This window comes from Crinia signifera, chromosome 5 (assembly GCF_055691185.1).
Source record: "Crinia signifera chromosome 5, ASM5569118v1, whole genome shotgun sequence".
Lineage (NCBI taxonomy): Eukaryota > Metazoa > Chordata > Amphibia > Anura > Myobatrachidae > Crinia > Crinia signifera.
In genome coordinates this window covers 49,084,305-49,104,449 of record NC_139221.1, presented here as the reverse complement: position 1 = coordinate 49,104,449, position 20,145 = coordinate 49,084,305, and positions in this window count along the sequence as shown.

Genomic DNA, 20,145 nt, shown 5'->3' with positions numbered 1-20,145 from the left:
ATGATTGAGTTTGCCACAGTCAATGTTGTTCTGTATGTTAATTTGTATGTATGTATGTATGTATGCATTCAGGGTTTAAAGTGGGGGATGGGGTGGAACTAAGTTCCACCACCTGTAATGGTAGGGGGAATGCGGTTCCACCTCCACCACAGCCCTGCACAGTAATCCCAACAGTCCCAGTGCATTCCTTTTCTGGCACGTCGTATGTGATGTCATGCAGTTACCGCCACTGAAGTGAAGAAGGCATAAGGGGAAGCTGCTGGAGGGACAGAGACAGATTTGTATAAAATACACTTACTGTGGGCAGTTTGTGTAAGGGGGCACTACTGCTGTGGGCATTATTTGTATAAACAATAGTATTGTGTGGCATACATGTATAAGGAGTACTACTGAGTAACTTGGAAAAAGGGCACTACTATGTGGTGTAACATGTATCGGGCACTACATGTGGTGTAATGGGAATATGATTGTGTTACTGTGTGTCATAATTTGAATTGGGGGTGCTATTGTGTGACCACGCCCCTTCCTTGTGAGACCACTGTCCCTTTATAAAGTATGGTAGGTAAGGCACCAATTGTGTAATTTGCAGGCAGTGCTGAAAACCCTTAAACTACACACAAACCCTTACACTGCACAAATAAAATATATCTGTGTATGTGTTTGATGTGTTGACCACCAAACCTTTTTACTTTTTGCCACAAAGTTAAGGTGAAAATACGGTATCTGGTCCCGAGGTCGACCACTATTTGACAGTGATTAGGTCCACACCTAAGAATGGTCAACAATAACAGAAGGTCGACACACGCTTAATGTCAATATGTACATGATAGACACTCAAAAGGTTGACAAGTTTTTCATATTTTTAAAATTTAGACGCCTCCAGGGCTCCCTCCGGCCCCCTCTCCCGACACCTGAAAGCGCTCCCGTTGTTTAAAACCACATTCGATCACTCCTGCAATTTGATGGATATTATGGTGCAGCACATAATATTTATCGATGTGAGATTCGACCGGGACACAAAATGTGCATACAATCATTCGATTTATCGAACAGATGTGGTCGAAATTGAATGATTGTATGAGATATCTCATAAGTGTATGGGCTACATAAGAATGTTCTGTCGTCAAAATTTCAAACGATAGCATGTTCTGAAGGTTGCTGTAGTGATTTTTTTTTCCTTTAATGATTAATACAATAATTTTATAAATACTTGAAACCAAAAATTTTTTTTTTTTTAAATAGCACCCAAAAATTCAAAACATCTGCTATTTTATGATAATTTTAACATTGCAGGGCTGTTATTGGTCCAGTACCCCTCCACTAGCATTAAACATGGACAGAAGCAGGTTTCTTAGTATAGTATGATTTCCATTTTGTTAATATGGTAATTTTTTGCTAGCACATCCCACATGCAGTAACTAAACACAGTTCCCCTTTTTACATACCCTCCACTTTGTAGCCTCACACTGAGCCTAAAGCAGCCTAAAAACCATTTCCAGACCAACTTATATTGCAGAAGTTTGCAAAGAGCGTGGCTTAGCTCTTACTGGAAGAAGACGTGCTTCTAAGAGGTCCTTATGATAAATCCCCAGACGAGACTGCAGCATTGCCTACCAACAGGACTTTTATATCTGTAAATTAAATACTAAAATACACTGAACATGTGCGGTTTCTTAGCATTGGTCTGGACAGTGGCTTCACACTTAGGGCCTTATTCTAGTTCACTCTTTCTGACAAAATCCTTCTTAGATGGACAAAACCATGTGCACTGCAGGGGGGCATATGTAAAATGTGCAGAGAGAATTAGATTTGGGTGAGTTATTTTGTTTCTGTGCAGGGAAAATACTGGCTGCTGTATTTTTACACTGCAATATAGATCTCACTTTGAAGTAAAACCCAACCCAAATCTAATTCTCTCTGCACAAGTAACATCTGCCCCACCTGCAGTGCACATGGTTTTGTCCATCTAAGAAGGATTTTGTCAGAAAGAGTGAACGAGAATAAGGCCCTTAATCATCAGGAATTAGCCACAATCAAATCCTCATTCTTTTTCATCTAAGGAACATTGCTAGAATCAAGCACTTAATTCCCCCAGACGATCTGCAAACAATCATACGAGAATTTGTATTCTTTCGCCTTGACTACTGCAATGCCCTCTACCTTTTGGTTCCCAGCAAAAGAATTGTACTGCTTGCAGATGGTACAAAATGCAGCTGCCAGGGTATTATCCAACCAGCCCCGTTTCCAGGCACATAACACCCATTCTGTACTCCCTTCACTGGCTACCTGTAAGATGGTGAATTGGGTACTTTGTTTCATAGCACGGCGCCCCCGATTTTGATCGAAGTGCATCGTATACAATCGCATCGCATGCAATATAGCAGCATGCGATGCGATTCGATTTTTCATTGTACAAGCACCCTGATGGGTGCTTACAATGTTAAATGCACCCCCATTGTCAACGCCACCCCCACTATCAACGCCAACCCGAAGCGTGGCGAGCGGTGGCGGTACGTGTCCTCCGACCTTTTCATACCCCCACTATCCACATCGGCGTGGAGTTGATTTCTAGATAGTATGGCGAATGCAGTGAGCCACCGAGCCCGAAGCGTGGCGAGGGGACATGGATTACTTTACATGTATTCCGCGGGGCTCGCTGCGCTCACCACGCTTCGGGCTCGGTGGCTCGCTGCACTCGCCACACTATATAAAATCAACTCCATGCCGACTACCCATTCTGGCCTCCGTTTCGGGACAGGTGGAAAAATCCCACCACGGATCCTTGGGTTTATTCCATTGTTTCCAGGGGTTACCAGATAAATCTCAGGGGGTTACCCCCAAGAAGATTTCTTCCTACCCCTTTGCCATGGGAGGCTCTTTTGCGGACTGCTCTTTTGGGGGCAGTATTGTCTCTCATAGAAAAAGGGGTAGTGGTCCCGGTACCTCAGGAGGAAAGGAAGAAAGGATTTTATTCAATTCTTTTTTTTGGTCCCCAAACCAGATGTGTCTTTCAGACCCAGCCTACATTTAAATTCTTTGAACCTATTTTCGCATGGAATCCCTACGGTCAGTGCTATTAAGCATAGTGCCGGGGGAATTTCTAGCATCAGTGGATATCCAAGATGCTTATCTGTATGTGCCTATATGCAAGGAACATCAGTCCTTACTACGTTTTGCAATAGGAGAGACACATTTACAGTTCCAGGCTCTGCTTTTTGTTCTGGCCACGGCGCTAAGGGTCTTTACAAAAGTGAAGGCTGTCATGGCAGCAACCCTCAGACTGAATGGGATAGTTATTATCCCTTACCTGGACGACCTCCTGTTCAAGGCAGAGTCATTGGAGAAACTCCAGGACCATTTCAACATTGCGACTCAGTTTTTACAAGAGCAGGGCTGGGTTTTAAACCTTCCCAAGTCTTATTTGATGCCCACGCAGAGACTGCAGTTTCTGGGGGTGATTTTGCATACTCATTTACATTGGGTATTTCTTCCAGAATCCAAGGCAGTGGACATCCAACAGCTGGTGCTACAGATCTTGTGGTCTCCAAGCCTGACACTTTGGCAGGGAGTGAAGTTCTTAGGCAAGATGGTGGAAACATTCGAGATTTTGCAGTTTGCGAGGTTTCACTCAAGGATTTTTCAGTGGAACATTCTAGCATGTTGGCCAGGGAATGCAAAGACCATGAAACAGTTGTTGCTGTCTCAAGAGAAGAGCCAGTCCCTGATCTGGTGGATGGACTTGGAGACTCTGCAGCTGGGGCGTTCTCTCCGCTTGTGGGATTGGCTGGTTATCACAACTGATGCCAGTCTCGGGGGCTGGGGGGCAGTAGCTCTTCACCTAAGGTTGCAGGGTCTGTGGTCCAAGGAAGAATCCAGGATCTTCTAAAGGGGATCTCCTGTGCGTGTACAGTCGGACAATGCCATGGCTGTGGCTTACTTGAACCATCAAGGCGGGACTCGCAGCAAGATGGCGATGCAGGCAGTCTCGCGGATTTTCAGGTGGGCAGAAGTATGTGAGTCGAAAGTGATAACCACTACACTACAGAAACATCATTAGGTGGGCAGAAGTAAACAACCCTGCCCTGTCGGCTGTGTTCATTCTGGGGATCCGGAATGTAGAAGCGGATTTCCTTAGCAGGGCCGATCTGCTGGAGCGAGAGTGGGTACTTCATCTGGAAGTTTTTCAGGAGATTGTGGATCGCTGGGGGCTCCCAGAAGTGGATTTAATGGCTTTCAGGAACAACTGTCAGGTTCCCAGGTATTGTTCTCGGACCAGGGACCCGGCCTCTTGGGCAGTGGATGCCATGACCGTTCCATGGCAGTTCCAACTGGTCTATGTATCCCCCCCCCCCCCCCCCCCGTTCCCAATGATTCCGTGGGTGCTGAAGAGAGTAAAGTCTCAGAAGGTACAAGCAATTCTGATTGCACCGGATTGGCCCAGGAGGTATGCAGATATACTGAGGTTGTCGATGGACTCTTGACGTCTACCTCTTCGGCCAGATTTGCTAATACAAGTACCATTTCTACACCTGGACCTACCTCGTCTCAATTTGATGGCCTGGCTTATGAAACCACCCTATTGAAGAATAAGGGGTTTTCGGATGCAGTTATCCAGACTATGCTAAGAGCTTGCAAGCCTGTGTCAGCTGCAAATTACCATCGGGTCTGGAAGATTTATATCAAGTGGTGTGAATGTCAAAGGGTACACACCTCTAGGTTTAAGGTGTCTAGACTGTTATACCCCTTTTACACCAAGGAAAATCCCAGGCCGGACCCAGGTCAGTGTTGGTGTAAAAGGGACCAACTCCGTTCCATTGACAATGGACTCCTACCCAGGTCCTGACCAGGGTCGAACACTGGTCAGACCTGGGTCATGAACGGTGTAAATGGTCCCAAGCCAGGTTGGGACATCCAGGTAATGCTGAAAGGATACCATAAGCACAGGAAGCCTTTCCGTAAGTCCGTGCCATGCGTTCCATAGTGCATTGCAGCAGCAAAAGACAGCAGCCAGTGCGGACAGTGCACACAGGCTGCTACCTGGCACTCCACAGGTGGACCTGCCACAACCCTATCTGGCACTAGGAAGCAGCGCTGTCAGACAGTAGCGGGACCAAGAGCTTAAAGGAGGAGGGTGCGTGATGTACCTCCCACTCCAGTGACTCAATTTTTTGGGGGATATATACCCTACCTAAAGAAATCATTTATGTTCTTTTTGGGGGGGGGGGGGCTGGGGGAGGGGTATGGATTGTATGGTCGACCTAAAGATTGTCGACAGTCATTAGGTTGACACCACTAGGTCGACATACTGCAAGGTCAACAGTAGTCTAGGTCGACATGGGACAAGATCGACAGTCAAAAGGTCAAAAGTGGGTTTTTCACTGTTTTTTTTTTTTACCCGAATGTCGACATGGACCTAAAGAAATCATTTATGTTCTTTTTGGGGGGGGGGGGGCTGGGGGAGGGGTATGGATTGTATGGTCGACCTAAAGATTGTCGACAGTCATTAGGTTGACACCACTAGGTCGACATACTGCAAGGTCAACAGTAGTCTAGGTCGACATGGGACAAGATCGACAGTCAAAAGGTCAAAAGTGGGTTTTTCACTGTTTTTTTTTTTTACCCGAATGTCGACATGGACACATATTTAAGTGTCCATACACTTCGCACACTATTTTATTCTCCCACCATGCCCTAGTGCAGTGATGGCTAACCTTGACACTCCAGCTGTTGTTGAACTACACATCCCCTACAGCAGTGGTTCCCAACCCTGGTCCTCAAGTACCCCCAACAGTGCACGTTTTCCAGGTCACCCAGCAGGTGCACTCATTATTCAAACACATTTTAAAAGATCCACATGTGGAGCTTATTATGTCACTTGTGATTCTGTGTGGAGACCTGGAAAACGTGCACGGTACTTGTTTCCTAGCACGGCGCCAGCGATAAAAATTGTATCCATAGGGACCACCCGAAATCGTGTTGCAACCAAATCGCATGCGATGCGATCGACACGATTTTTACATTGGAATCAATGTAAAATGGTCTCTGAGACCAGATTTTACATTGGCCCCAATGTTAAATGGCCCCCAGACCCCAATTTTTATTGTTTCCCAACCCTGATGGGTCAAATGCCCCCCCATTGTTAACGCCACCCAACGATGAACAGCAACCCGAAGCGTGGCGAGTGCAGCGAGCCCGGGAGGGGTGGCGGTATGCGTCCTCCGACCTTTTCATACCCCCACTATCCACGTCGTCGTGGAGTTATCCCCTTTGAAGTGGCTTGTTGGCCTGACCACCACAAATTGGGCAATACTTTACTCCTTGACTTTCCTACAAGCTTTTAATTTGGTGACTTTCCAGTAATTTATTTCCTGCCCAGGATGTTTGCACTTTCTGATATCTCTCCATTTTACAAGTTACCCTACCTTGTGCTTATAAAGAACCTAGAGCTCCATCTTGTGGCCTTTTGTTTTATTTGCTCAAGATTTCTAAGGTGGAGTATTTTCTATTTTGCTGTTGTAACTGATGCTACCAAAATAATTTATTTATTTATTTGCAGTTTCTTATATAGCGCAGCAGATTCCGCTGCACTTTACAATAGTAGACAGTGATAAAACAAACTGGGTAATGACAGACAGACTTGGAGGTTAGAGGGCCCTGCTGCAAGCTTACAATCTATTAAAAAATAATAGAACCTTTATCTCCTACCAGCCTCAATTCACACAAAATGTATTAATAACCATTTCAACAGTGGAATCTTCAACTTTTCGTTTCATATTGTGGGAATTTTTTTTGCAATATATTATGCTTTCAAAGCAGAGCGGACCCTCCAAACAAACTTCACAGACTTCTTTCTTTAGCGGATGCACCCCCCCCAGCACCCTGAACTACAGAAATACAAATTCCGGATAAAGATGTTGGGTGACATTTAATAGGGAGTGATTTGCTGCTCTTGGCGATTTTTGGCGCAAAAACGGCCGAAATCGTCCGTTTTTTAGAAATCGCCAACTTAATGAGATGCGAATTGTGCACTTTTTGCCGCGAATTCGCACATTCTGAAGTGGCGATTTCTCAATTCGCATCCAGATGTTTTCCCATTGAAAAACATACAATTCGCAAATTTAATGGGGTGCGAATTTGGAAATCGCCCCCAAAAAACGTGCAAAAATCGGCAAAAAAATAGACCAGGTTTTGACTGGCGAATTTGTCAGAAACATGCACAAATCATTGCGATCTGTGCATGGTTCTGGTGTTAAAAAAAAAGAGTTAAATTAAAAAAGTAAAAAAAAAAAGCTCAAATAGCCAGTCCTGGTTTCATAAAATCACGGGGCTGAACAAATAGGGGTCTCCAGGATTTTATTAAACCAGCCCCAGGCTCAAGGTGCCAACAGGCCCTTTAATGCCCCATATGCTGGGACTTGTGGTTCTCCAAGTCCCTGCATGTGGTGCAGGCATGCTGTTACTCATAGTTCCACAGCAATCTCTTATATATTTGGCTACATCTGTCACTCAAAGTGTGTCTGAAGCTGTAACGCTGGGTGGAGCCTCTGACTCACATGACTGACTCACACGACAGAGAACCAGCCTAGTGAGCCCACAGTGCCAGACAGACACCCTCTGCCTCTCCATGTTACACAGCAAAGACACAGCTACTCACCAGACACACCAGGTGAGCGCCCCACACCTCAATACCTCCCAACATGACCCTCTCCAGGAGGGACAGAATGCTCTGTTTGTGGACTTCCATCTTAATTTATGATTGTCATCACCTGTTTTAAAAAGGGTAATTGATAAGAAAGGTGTTTAAGCACAGGTGATGGTAATCCATAAATTAAGAAGAAAGTCCAGAAACAGAGCAATGTGTCCCCCCCCCCCCATTCACGGCAACCCCACGATTAAATGGCACATGCAAAACACTGACATGGCTATGGTCGACAATGAAAAAGGTTGACATGAGTTTTTGAAGATTTATTTTTCACTTTTTCAATGTTTTCATATTCATTCTCATGTGTCGACATGGACACCAATGAAGTGCCACACTTATGTCAACATTTACATGTGTTGACCTTTCTGTGTTGATTTTTTCTTGTGGTTATTCGCGGCACCCCCCGGCGACCCCCCTCCTGAGATTCACAGCACACCCCCCCCCCCAATTCGCAGCGACTCCCGCGATTTGCGGCCCCACCCCGTGACACACCCCCTCCTGCGATTCGTGGCACACCGCGACCCCCCCCCTCCCACGATTTGTGCCAACCCCCGAGGCCCCCCCTTCCTCGCGGTACCCCCCGCGACCCCCCCTACCGCCTGTCATTGCGGCAACCCCCCGCCCCTGCGACCCACCCTCCCACGATTCACTGCAACCCCCCGCGTCCCCCCTCCCACAATTCGCGGCACCCACACACCCCCGCGACCCCACCTCCCGCAATTTACGGCATCCACCCACGACCCCTCCTCCCATGATTCGCGGACACACCTCACCTCCTCCCCCCCACCCCCGCTCGCGATTCACGGCAACCCCAGGATTAAATGGCACATGCAAAACACTGACACGGCTATGGTCGACAATGAAAAAGGTTGACATGAGTTTTTAAAGATTTTATTTTTCTTTTTTGAATGTTTTCATATTCATTTACATGTGTTGACCTTTCTGTGTTGATTTTTTCTTGTGGCGATTCGCGGCACCCCCCGGCGACCCCCCTCCCGCGATTCACAGCACACCCCACCCCAATTAGCGGCGACTCCCGCGATTTGCGGCCCCACCCCGTGACACACCCCCTCCTGCGATTCGTGGCACCCCGCGACCCCCCCTCCCACGATTTGTGCCAACCCCCCAGGCCCCCCCTTCCTCGCGGTACCCCCCACCCCCCGCGACCCCCCCTACCGCGATCCCCCCCACGTCATTGCGGCAACCCCCCGCCCCTGCGACCCACCCTCAAACGATTCACTGCAACCCCCCGCGTCCCCCCTCCCACGATTCGCGGCACCCACACACCCCGCGACCCCCCGTCCCACAATTCACGGCATCCACCCACGACCCCTCCTCCCGTGATTCGTGGACACACCTCACCTCCTCCCTCCCCCCCACCCCCGCTCGCGATTCACGGCAACCCCAGGATTAAATGGCACATGCAAAACACTGACACGGCTATGGTCGACAATGAAAAAGGTTGACATGAGTTTTTGAAGATTTATTTTTCTTTTTTGAATGTTTTCATATTCATTCTCATGTGTCGACATGGACACCAATGAAGTGCCACACTTATGTCAACATTTACATGTGTTGACCTTTCTGTGTTGATTTTTTCTTGTAGCAATTTTGGTACTTATGTAGTATCTGGGTGTCCGATTTTGTGATTGTATGCCTTACCTTAAGGCATACAATCAGATGCGATGCGATTCGATGCGATTTTGCATAGGATTCAATGTTAAGAAGGTCCTGTTCATTTCCCCACTATCCAAGTGGGCATAGAGTTGATTTTATATAGCGTGGCGAGCGCAGCGAGGCGAGCGAAGCGAGCCCCGCGAGGGGACGCATATATCTTAAAAAGTATTCTGTGTCCCCTCGCGGGGCTCGCTACGCTCGCCACGCTTCGGGCTCGGTGGCTCGCTACGCTCGCCACAGGTTTATATCCAACTCCATGCCCACTTGGATAGTGGGGAAAGGAAAAGGACCCCTTTTTCCCATTGAATTCTATGTTAAAATGGACTCAGACCATTTTAACATTGAATCCTATGGAAAAATCTTGACCATCGCATCGCATACGATTTGGTTGCATGCGATGCGATGCGATCCGATCCGATTTCTAAATCGGACGCCGAGATACTACATAAGTACCGCAATTTTTTTACAGTGACAACTATGTGCACGTCAACCTACACATCATCAACCAATTCTTTGTATAATATATAACACCTGTTCTGTTTTACTGTATGTGTTTTAAGTCAGATCTTTTACTGCTACTATTACTGTTTATGTAAATGCATTCTGAATGACAGCAACATCCTACCATCCTTCCTCAAGAATATATAACCAACTAGGTGATTTATCGCGCCCCCCCCCCTCCCGCAATTCACGGACCCCCCGCGCACCCCCCCCCCACGATTCACGCCCCCTCCCACGATTCACGTCACCCCCCGCACACCCCCCCCTCCCGCAATTCGCAACCCCCCTCCCGCAATTCACGCCCCCTCCCACGCTTTGCGGACCTCCGCCCTCTCCCGCGATTCGCGGACATCTGCGCCCCCTCCCTCCCTTGATTCACGGCACCCCCCACGCCCCTCCCACAATTCATGGCACCCCTAAGCCCCTCTTTAGTCCCCCCGTATACTCACACACCCCTATCACTACCCAGCTTCCTGCTCTCCTGAACCGTAACTTCCACCACTGGGAAGTCACTGACGCTGTTTTGGCCACATGCCCCTATCATGCCTCATAGCCCAGCCTCCTGCTCTCATGTACCCTAACTCCCACCCAGTAGGAGGAGACACTGACTCAGGGCCACCATCCTGTACTCCTGTACTGCCACACTGGACCCTCACCCACTGGCAGAAGCTGCACAGTATCTCCCACCCTCCTCTTTAGTCCCCCTTATGTCCACACACCCCTATCACTACCCAGCCTCCTGTTTTCCTGTGTCGTGACCTCCGCCAGTGGGGAGCCGCTGACTCAAAAACACCCTACTATACTATTGCACACACACCTAAACAACATGCACACACAGCCCCCCCCCCCACACCCACAAATGTCACTGTACCATCCACACTATCAATGTACATCTTACTCTGTAACCGCTTTTTAATTAAACAAAACAATACACACACCCTTCCACATCATATGCTCTCTATTTAACACATTTCACCTATAACTCAAGTTGCAATACAGGCCATCTTTCATACAATTCCAACCATCTTTCTCATATACAAATGTTCACAAATTAAGGGGGCGCAGCCCCTTACGACGGTGTGAAGAGCGCCCGTAGGGTGCGATGAATCACCTAGTACACAATAGTTTTTCTATTTTTTTACACAAGTATCAGCTCGATGCCCACTGCCCAGGGGCATCGAGGACAGCCCCGGGCTTCAGCATGGGCACGTAAGTTCTGGAGGAGGGGACCCCTTCTTTGGGGGGGGGGGTCCCCACTCCCCCAGGACCCCTGCCCATGCTGATCGGTCAGGGGGATGAATGTTTTGGCCGGGGGGGACTTGTATAAAAAGTCTCCCCCCGGCTGTGGCATTACCCTGCTGGCTGGTTTGGCCCGGTGCTGGTTCTTAAAATACGGGGGACCCCTACTCATTTTGTCCCCCGTATTTTGGGAACCAGGACCGGCCCTTAAGCCTGGTGCTGGTTTAATAAAATCCTGGGGACCCCTTTTTGTTCAGCCCCATGATTTTATGAAACCAGGACGGCTCTTTGAGCCCGGGGCTGGTTATGCTCATGAGGGGGGACCCCATGCCGCTTTTTTTTTTTCACTTTTTTTTTTAACACCAAATCGCACATTTTCATGCCTAAAACTCGCACTATATCGTACTTTACCACACTTTTTTGCCGCAAATTCGCATCTCATTAAATATGCGAATTCACAGCAAAAGTGCTATTTTTTAAAAGTGCGATATAGGGCGATTTAGGACAAAATCGCACGTGGTCAAAAACGGTCATTCCACTAAATCTCGCCCAAGGTTTCTCAAACATCTCCTACAATGATAACTGCTCGATCCTCTCTAACTGCTAACACCCTTATTCTAGATCAGGTCAAAGACGGTGATGCTCTTACTGTGGGCACTATGAAACAGCTGTTGTCCTGCTTTAAGGATGAAGCTGCAGCTGAATTTCTGCACTAATCACCTGGAAACTGAGATGGAAGAAGTAGTTTGGTCGCTCAATGGCTTAGTAGACTCCTACTTGAAATAGAGGTGCGATTACTGATAGACAAAGTTACGGATTTGGAGGATAGGGCATTTTGCAGTAATCTCAAATTACGTGGCGTTCCTCTTACATGACTGTGCAGTTGAGCTACAGATGGAGCCGCTGCCGTTCTTGCAGGGGCTGGCGATTCTATCGCCAGCCCCCGCCAGCGGTCGGCTACCACCAGGGGCGAGCGCGCACGAGACGCTCGCACGCCCAGCGGCAACGGAGCCTTCCGGGGTCCCCGCTGCCTCCCCCTCCGTCACCGCCGGTCCCCCTCGCCGCCCCGACACCCCCCCACCCCCAACTGGGCAGCATCTCCCTGAAGCGGAGATGGGCAGGGAGACGCTGCCTAGCCGCCGTGATACTGGAACTCGCGTGGGCGTGAGACGCACACGCGTCCCTGTCCTTATCGCCGCCACTCGCCAGTGAAAGGGATCTGGCGGGCGCCGGCAGAGGTGTAGCACGCTACATCTGTATTTAAAAAACTTTTGCCTTTTGCCACATCCGCAGATTTATTTATTGATCGGATCCATAGCCTAAAGCTCCAGCTGCTCCCGATAACGCCTCAATAGATGTTTTAATGAGGATGCATTATTTCCACGTAAAGGCGTCTCTGCCGCTAGAAAGTCGCTAGACCAACTTCTGATACAGCAACGGCCCTAGGGGAACTGCAACTTTTCAGGGATTTTATCTCCGGCCACACTCCTCCAAAAGACGCTCCTTTCTATCTATTACCTCTGCTCTCCAAAAGGCGAATATCCCCTACAGTTGGGGAATCCCCACAAATCTCTTGGTTTTGCGTGAAGGTTCCACTGTTTCCATTCGTAATGCTGAGGAGGGATTAAAACTCTTAACTTCATGGAAATGAACTGGTCCTAGCACCAGCCTATACCCCAACCATAGACTTCAGCCAGACTGGTCTACGGTGGTGTAGAGGATATGGTCTACCTATCTGGCTGCATTGTTATCTCTCTTTTTTTTTTTTTTATACGTAAGTCATTATTTTTACTTGACATTGTTTTGTTCGTTCACATAGTTCTACAGAGATTTTCCATTTTCATAGTGTTTGCAGTTTACTTACAGTGTAGACAAATAACTCTTTGAGATATTACAGTATATATTGTTAGGTATTGGTTACATTGGGATACGGTCATAGGGTCACCAGCAAGTTGTTAGACAGTCATTAGGTCGACATGCATTTAGGTCGACATGTGTCTAGGTCTACATGCAAGAAGATCGACATGAGTCTAAGTTGACATGGGTTAAGTCGACAGGGTCATTAGGTTGACAGTCAAAAGGTCGACATGGGGTTTTTCACTGTTTTTTGAGCCAACATGTGCCGACAGGCAGTATTTCATGCCAAACCATCCACTAGGGCGTGGTGGGAGAATAAAATAGTGTGCCGAGCCCAAAACATAGCGAGCCATACGAGGGGACGCAGTGCACTTTAACCTGTGTCCATGTCGACTGTGTCCACATTCGTGTAAATAAACAGTGAAAAACCACATGTCGACTTTTATGTACCAAGTACCAAACAAATCTCTTTCTGTAGGAAATGTTTTAGATCTCTCAAGGAACATGTTAAAAGTTTAAAGTTTTCATTCTGGGAGACCTTAACATGGTACTAGACCCGAGCGTTGATAGATCATAACCGACATGGATTCTTACTCAGAATCATTCTTACAATCCCTGAATACACAATGGGGCAGATGTATTATAGCGGCTTATCGGGCCTATATAATACTTCCTTCTTCGCCTCATTAGCGAGGTGAAGCAGGAAGGGACATCGACAAGATGTATTAACATCTTGTCTCCCGAAGCGGAGGAGCGCTAACTCCCCCCTCCGGCGATGTCCCCTCCTGGAGATAGCGCATCAGTTTACATTGATGCGCTGTCTCCTGTCCCCTGGCCGGCAGGACTGGGCATGCGCAAGATCTCGCTAATCACGCGAGATCCCCAGCGCAGCCCAGAGCTTACAGCAGGGACAGCGCTGTCCCTGCTGTTTAGATAGGCTTCGCCAGCCTGCTGCTGGCGAAGCCAAAAGCGGAATCATGCGGAATACATTCGGCCTGCTATTATTTAGATAGCGCCCCTGTCCTTAACCACACGCTGGCTCCATCATACATGGAGGAGAAGCGGTATCAGTGCACATAACGTGCGCTGATACCCAGTGGCGTAACTTCAAATCTTGAGCCCCCCCGCCAAAAGTTTCTTGGCGCCCCCCCCCGGCCGCCCGCCCCGCTCGCCCACACACCAGCCCGCTCGCCCACCAGCCATACTCATACCTTGCAACTTTTGACCTTAACAAATAGGGACACAGTTGGGAGGTATGCATACTTACATACATAGGAGTCCGGCTGTCAGCGATGCGAGCAGCGGGTGGGAGCCGGGCTGTCATCAGTGCGGGTGGGAGCTGGGATGCCTGTCAGCGCTGCAGTGGTCCCGGCTCCCGTCCTGGCTTCATTCTGATATAAAGAACGGACCATCACAAAATGTCTGCCCCCATACAGCAGACAGTTTCAGAGAACTGTCGCTATATGGGGGCGGACATTTTATAATGGTCCGTCTCCATAGGCTCAGAATGAAGCCAGGACGGGAGCCGGGACCACCGCAGCGCTGACAGGTAAAGCTGCAGTGCATATGGGGGAGGCGGGGGAGCAGGCAGGCATTACAATAGCACCGCAGCCACCCGGCGCCCGCACTTACACTGCGCCTCCCCGCGACCGCGGTGGCTGCGGTGCTATTGTTACGCCACTGCTGATACCCCTTCTCCCCCATAACGATCTTTCATACATCTGTCCCATTATTTGATATTTGGCGGTCCAAACATCCCCAAGTAAGAGAGTACACTTTCTATTCTCATGTTCATAGATCATATTCCAGTATTGATTTAGCATTAGCTGATAAATGGATACTAGCTTCTATCGGTAAAGTTGATATATTGCCAATTTCTTGGTCGGATCACTCTCCTCTTTCACTAGTATGGGATATGGCTAAACGAACACTTTCACCTGGATCTTGGAGATAAAGGGGCATATGTACCCCTAAACCCGCCTATAAACTTGCTTAAGATTTATAAATGCTTAAATTGACACACTGCACTCCATGTCAATCAGAATAACCGCCAAAATTCAGTACCGTATATTATATGCTTTCTTGCTGTGTACCTAAAGTATTCGATTGTATTTTCTTTTATGCTTCTGGTTTTATATAGACTTTCAAATTATTGTTATATATCTGGTAACACTGTCTTGGCTTTTGCCTGTTTTATTTTTGTACCCCCATTTTCCTTCCTTTTTTGTTTTTTTACCTGTTAGGAGTATGAAAAGGTTAAGAATAATTGCGATTCCACCACATGGCCACAAGAGGGCGCACATGATACATATATTTCTGTAAACGAAAAACCTGAGCAATTCCGTTGGCAAATTATTATTTTGGCTTTATTTTGTCTGTTACACCACTTGTGAAAATTGATGCTTACTATGAGGAAAAAGGTACATATGTTGTGCACGGAATAACTTTGCGTAAATCAGCATTGCAGCACGTTTCTAGTTGTTATTATTATGTTGTTATTATTATTGTTTATTTATATGGCGGTACAAGGGTTCCACAGCTCCTAAACGAATATATAAATGAGCACATATATGAGACGTGTGGCTCGTGGCTATATGAGATGTTTGTGGCTCGTGGCTATGTGGGTCATTTGGTTCACTCCTTCTGGCAAATTCCTTCTTAGATGGACAAAACCATGTGCACTGCAGGTCGGTAAATGTAAAATGTGCAGAGAGAATTAGCTTTGGGTGAGTTATTTTGTTTCTGTGCAGGGTAAATACTGGCTGCTTTATTTTTACACTGCAATATAGATCTCACTTTGTAGTAAAACCCCACCCAAATCTAATTCTCTCTGCACAAGTTACATCTGCCCCACCTGCAATGCACATGGTTTTTTCCATCTAAGAAGGAATTTGCCAGGAGTGAACCAAAATAACCCACTTTATGATGTATGTCTGTGAGTTGTGGCTATATGAGACGTCTATGGCTCTTGGCTATATGAGACATCTATGGCTCTTGGCTATCTGAGACGTCTATGGCTCTTGGCTATCTGAGACGTCTATGGCTCTTGGCTATATTAGACGTCTATGGCTCTTGGCTATCTGAGACGTCTATGGCTCTTGGCTATATGAGACATCTCTGGCTCTTGGCTATATGAGACGTCTATGGCTCTTGGCTATATGAGACATCTATGGCTCTTGGCTATATGAGACGTCTATGGCTCTTGGCTATATGAGACATCTATGGCTCTTGGCTATCTGAGACGTCTATGGCTCTTGGCTATCTGAGACATCTATGGCTCTTGGCTATATGAGACATCTATGGCTCTTGGCTATCTGAGACTTCTATGGCTCTTGGCTATATGAGACGTCTATGGCTCTTGGCTATGTGAGACGTCTATGGCTCTTGGCTATATGAGATGTTTGGGTACTCTTTACCTAGCACGGCGCCCACGATTTTGATCGTGGGCATCGCAGGTAAAAAAATCGCGGGCATTGAATGCACTAAAAATCGGGTGCGACGATTTCCCATAGGGAACAATGTTAAATGTCTCAATTGACCCAATTTTCATGTTCAATGCCTCAATTGACCCGATTTTTCCATAGGAAACAATGTTAAATGGCCCACAGAGGCCAAATAGCCACCCTGAAGTGTGAAATGGCCCCCACAATTGTTAACGCCACCCCACGATCAACGTCAACCCGAAGCGTGGCGAGGGGCGGCGGTACGCGTCCTACGACCTTTTCATACCCCCACTATCCACGTCGGCGTGGAGTTGAGAATAGAATAGTGTGGCGAGCGCAGCAAGCCCCGCGAGGGGACGCGGATACCTTTACAGGTAAACGCGTCCCTTCGCGGGCTTCACAGGTATCCGCCACGCTTCTGGCTCGGTGGCTCGCTGCGCTCGGGTCAATTGAGGCATTGAACAGGAAAATCGGGTCAATTGAGACATTTAACATTGTTCCCTATGGGAAATCGCGGGCATCGCGTCGGTCGCGTCGCACCCGATTTTTTAGTGCATTCAATGCCCGCGATGGCCGCCGTGCTAAGTAAAGAGTACCGATGTTTGTTGCTCGTGGCTATATGATATATGTCTGTGAGTTGTGGCTATATAAGACGTCTGTGGCTCGTGGCTATATGAGACGTCTGTGGCTCTTGCCTATATGAGACGTCTGTGAGTTGTGGCTATATGAGACCTCTATGGCTCGTGGCTATATGAGGTATGTCTACTTGGTTTTCTTATATTTAAACGTTACAACCACAGAAGAAGAAGGAGATTCCCATTGCACTCATCTGTAGTAAAGGAATGGTGTTTACCTAAATATTATTATTGGCACATTCATATACTATAAGAAAAATAGCTCGACATAACTAAAGGGTAGGTTCTATGTGAATGGGTTATTGGGCAAAGGCAAGGGATTGTCCTGTACCTCAACAAATACTTCTTCAGCTTATCCATTTAGATGGGTGATCTGTAACCTTCAGATTGTGTCAAGGCAGGTGTGTGTGGAGACTCAGACATCCCCAATAGATGACACCTGGTACACTTGTACAAGACACCTTGGCCACCACATAGCTGTTGGGCCTGTTTTCTACACATTCAAAACTCTATCCAACCCCAACAGTGGTTTCGCAGTCTGTGGCTTGAGTTTGGGCTTTGAATAGTCCATATCTTGGGGTGTTTCTCAAATTGAGGAGTCCTATTAATACAGCAGATCAATCCAAGCCAGATTTCTCTAGCAGGTATACTGCCCATTCTGCAAACCCACTGGACTGTGGATAGAGAGGAATGTCAATGGTGTGTGTGTGTGTTTGTGTGTGTGATGTACTGTTACTTGTAAAAGCCAGGATCCCACTACTCGTGAATTGCATGGCAACTGGCTAAACATTTCTTGTGATATCCTCTGTGTGGTCAGTGTTTTCTGATTCCTTGAGACTCTCAGGTACACCCTGTGTTTGAAGCCAGAATATGTCTGGCTAATGGCTACCAACATTAAGTGCATATGCTCCCTGAATAATCTATGGTCACTTACTCTGAGGGGTAGATTTATTAAGCTCGGTGAAGTGATAAAGTGTCTGTTTTTTTTATCACCGGCCAATCAGCTCCTACCTGTCATTTTTCAAACCAAGCCTGTAACTCCACAGGTAAGAGCTGATTGGCCGGTGATAAAAACCAGACCTTTTATCACTTCACTGAGTTTAATAAATCTGCCCCTATATGAGGTATAAGACCTTCCCTGGTCTATCGTTGCTTCAGCCAGCAGATGCTCTTATATCTTTGATAAAAGATGACTGAAGCAACGATAGACCAGGGAAGGTCTTATACCTTATTCAGAGTGACTAACCAAAGAGCATCTGGTTTACCTGAGGGTCTTAAGGAACCAGAAAACCAACCACACAGAAGGGTGCCACAAGAAATGGTTATTTCATTGAGAATGGTAGAGAAAGACCTGAGTCCATGAAGTAATTCTCTGGGCATCAGCCATTGAGGACAACATGGGATAGACGTGGCATAAATCATCCCAGAGCGTGGCGTCATGGAGCTCTTTCACTCACCTGGAGGAAAGCACATAGAATTAGATGACCTTCAGGTCACCAGTTTCCGGTACATCTTAGACCCAGAGTTGAGCACATGAAGATCCTTGTCATGTATGTACACCATTTTCAGGTGGTAGTGCACGAGCTTGAACATATAGAATGGAATTGCTGCAGAAGCAATATGCAAAGATCAGTGGTTAATGGTCTTTTCAACCAGCATTGGCCACCCATAAATACATTAAACTTGTTACAAGCAAAGACCAAAGCTAACAGATTATTCTCTGGGCATATTATGTCACAGTGAGGTTCTGTCATGTTGCAGGCACCAAACCCAAATTGGGAGTCATCCACAGAAATCACAAGCAGAATGTGAATGTCAAAGTACTGGAGTACAGGGTTGCAGGTTGAGGCAAGAGACCGTAGCATCATGACTTACCAGTAAACACGACTCAGTCATTGTACAGGAGATGTTGAAGGACATTGTGGTGTGGCAAAAACTATCAATAGTTCATCGATGGCTATGTAAATCATTAATGACCCTGCATGCTTGCCGATACAGTATATCTGGCTATCTGTTCAGCCAACAGTGCCATTAGCCAGCCACAAGAACCACTGATAGTAACATCGTAGCTGGGCAGGCAAATTCAAATACCTACCTAGGTGTGATTTCATGCCAGACACATTGGAATTGAAAATGGTTACCAAGTTGCTTGACGATTGTTGGATCTGATGCAAGGATGTATTTTGGGGTCAGACTGTTCCTGTGCGCATAATTGGTTGCCTCCCACCCACTCATCACATCATTGCCCTTTTCATTTTGGTATAGGTCTTGATGCATCAAGACCGCCAAAACAGCCGAAACATTACCCCACTCGCACATATTGGACCACAACTCATGTCGTCCTTTTTCTGTGTTTGACCATTTTTATGTTGAACTTTTGCCAAGATCAAACTAAAACATGGTCAACCTATTTACTGATTCCCCGTATACTTAGTCTAGGCACCCTGCTGCCTCCTGCTTTGTTCCCGAAAAAGATAGAGTTAATTGAGCTAAGAGAAATGTGTCATACAAGTGAATTTAGCACAAGATCCAAGATTGTGTCCAAGATTAATTAACTGCTGCAATTAAGTGAAGAATTTATAAAAATGTTCCATGTGCTATAAAAGAGCAGCACTCCTAAGGAAAATTCTGCGCAGAACACAACGGGAACAACACATCAATAATTTAGTTCCAAATCCAGAATGAAAACATGAAGATTCTGTCCCTTAAGAATTCACTTATGAGCTTGAAAAAATGTACAATATGAAGAAACATATTTTTCTCTATTGAGAATACCTCTACCAGAGCACAGATCGTCAGGGACAATAAGGGGAATGAAATCAGTTGGTACTCTAAATATAACATCCAGGGGATGACTACAACTTTGTGGGTCCCATAGCAAAATCTTGAAAGCCCCCCCCCCCCCCCCCCATAGTCAATACTATTCCCCTTAGGAGAGCAAGAGAGAGAGGTTAGTGAGAAAAAGTGTCAGGTGGACAGAGAGAGAGAGAGAGAGAGAGAGGGAGCACCATATGGGGGTATAGATGTACTGATTAGGGGTTGCATAGATGGAAATAGATGGACGAGGGCATGGCCAGACAGATAGATGGAC